This window comes from Micromys minutus (genome assembly GCF_963924665.1).
Source record: "Micromys minutus genome assembly, chromosome: 30".
Taxonomy (NCBI): Eukaryota; Metazoa; Chordata; class Mammalia; order Rodentia; family Muridae; genus Micromys; species Micromys minutus.
The window spans coordinates 18,560,842-18,563,200 of NC_137965.1; the positions used below are offsets into that span (position 1 = coordinate 18,560,842).

Here is a 2,359-nt window from a genome sequence, read left to right on the forward strand (position 1 = left end):
CAAGCTTTGTAGGTAGAAAACGATTCAAGTCCCTCTGCCATACCACATGGTTTCTGCAAGGATGTAGCTGTGTTTGTGGTGACAGACACTAAAACCTACAGGGAACTCTAGCTCAGTAGGACAGGCAAACACCCATCATTCCTGGGCCTCAGGCCTTAAGCTGCCAGACATTTTCTTTTTCTTTTCTTTTTAAAAACATTTTTAAAAGATTTATTTGTTTGTTTATTTATTTATTTAATTATGTGAGTACACTGTTGCTGTCTTCAGAGACACCAGAAGAGGGCATCAGATCCCATTACAGATGGTTGTGAGCCACCATGTGGTTGCTGGGAATTGAACTCAGGACCTCTGGAAGAGCAGTCAGTGCTCTTAAGCCCCTGCCAGACATTTTCTTCATTAATGGTTGGTTGATGCAGGAGGAACCAATGCACTATGGATGCTGCCATTCATGGGCAGGTAGGTGGTCCTAGGGGTATTCAAACAAGTTGAAAGTCCGGCATGGTGAAACATGCTTTTAATCCTGGAGGCAGAGGCAGACAGATCCCTGAGTTCAAGACCAGCCTTATCTACAGATCTAATTCTGGGACATCCAGAGCTATACAGAGAAACCCCACCCCCTTCCCTGCAAAAAAATAAAAATAAAAAAACGTTGAGTAAGCCATAGAGAGCAAGCTAGGAAGAACAGCATTTCTTATGGTTTCTGCCTGTAGTTCCTGCCCTGACTTGCCTCGGTGAGAGACTGTGACTGTCAAATGAAATAACCTCTTCCTACCCAAGTTGCTTTGGTTCACAGTATCTATCACAACACAACAGCAGAAATCTAGAGGTGATGCCCAAATCCAAGTGAGACAAAGTTTCCTTAACAACTACCAAGCAATGCTTGGCACTAAAGCAAACAGACCCTGGTAGAATAGCTTCAGAAACGTACGGATATCTACAAGCACCTCTTCGTCTTCTCTGTGGCCAACATGAGGAACAGCGACCCGAGGGGCATAGGATGTCTGGAAGCACAAGGGGATGTTCTTTGTCAAAAAGAGGGTGATGATGACCTTGGGTAGAAGCCATTCTGACAAATACAGATGGCCTGCATCAGGTCAGCAAGAAGTTGAGAGGTGAAGTTGGGCTCTCTTTTACCAACTACATAAAGGTGACTGAGTGGTTCATAAAGCTTGTAGAAATGGAGTTTGCTCCAGATGGGAACAAGGCAACTTCAACTGTGAGGCTGGATCCAGGACCCCTAAAGCTGTTCCCTCGTTCCAGGGAACCAGGGCTGAGGCAGCTGGGCCTGCCCACTGCCCCCAAGAAAGGTGTGGTAACAGTGGTGACTGTCGGTAAAGTGTGCAAGCAGGGAGAGGGGCTGACCCCAGAGCAGGCCCCTGTCCTAAAGCTTTTTGGGATGCCCAGTTGGGAAGATTCCAGCAGTCGGAAGATAACCTGCCTGAGAGCACACCTGAGTCTGAGGGAGAGTGGGAGGAGGAGGGGGAGGAAGAGGAGGAGGAAGAGGAGGACGGCCAACTCTAGGACTCGAGTTGTAGGCATTCCAAACAGTTCTTCATCTCCACTGGACCCCCCACCACTGCTGTCCACCTCTGAAAGGAGCCGATGTTTGTTTTGCTTTAGATAAAGAGAAAGGAAAGTGGGGTGGACTTTGTTTCTACAAATAATAAAATGTCGTCTGTCTCTGACTCCCAAGTGCTAGGATTAAAGGTGTCCGCCACCACTGCCCAACTGATTTTGCTAAACTTAATGTCACACTGCTAAGGTGAGGCGGTAATATCTCCACCATATAAAAATGCTGCGGAGAACAACCCCACCCCACCCCACCCCCACCCCCGCCAAAAGTCATGGGCCACTCTTATTCATAGCACAGCAGAATAAGGAGGCAAAGAGGAACCCAGCTGTTAGGGTGGCCTGGTGGAAACTTGCTGGCAAGGACCTCTAGAGGCATCGCACTAGAAAAGGAAACAAAACCCTCCAAATGAGCCCAAAGATGCAACCAGTTCCATCTGGCTGTGCTCTCCCTTGGCTAGCAGACCAATCCTGACAGACCAGATCCCAAGACCAAGAGGCGTGAAGTTGGTTGCTTGAAGTTTGCACATCACAAACTACCCGTCAATGCTAAGCAAGAACACGAGCTGAGACTGCGTGCATCTCAGCAAGGCCAAGGTCCTGTGGTAAATGAGGGTAGCTCGAATACATCCCAACTCTCAAGACACTACGCAACCGCTGCCCCCAAACACCAGTTTGGTTCGGACGGTGAACTAAAATCCCCATAGAAGGCAGCATTTAAAGAGTGTGTCAGGCACGCGCACACACACATACACACACACACACATTCACTCACTCACAACAAGCACAT

At 48.2% G+C, this 2,359-nt stretch overlaps 1 pseudogene across 1 annotated transcript; it reads left to right on the forward strand.

The window, feature by feature from the left end:
- The first annotated feature begins 432 nt into the window (after positions 1-432).
- On the forward strand, positions 433-1,521 carry LOC308439816 (mRNA turnover protein 4 homolog; annotated as a pseudogene). Its single transcript has 2 exons — positions 433-456; positions 915-1,521. The product of its transcript is annotated as an mRNA turnover protein 4 homolog (transcript).
- The last annotated feature ends 838 nt before the right edge of the window (positions 1,522-2,359 follow it).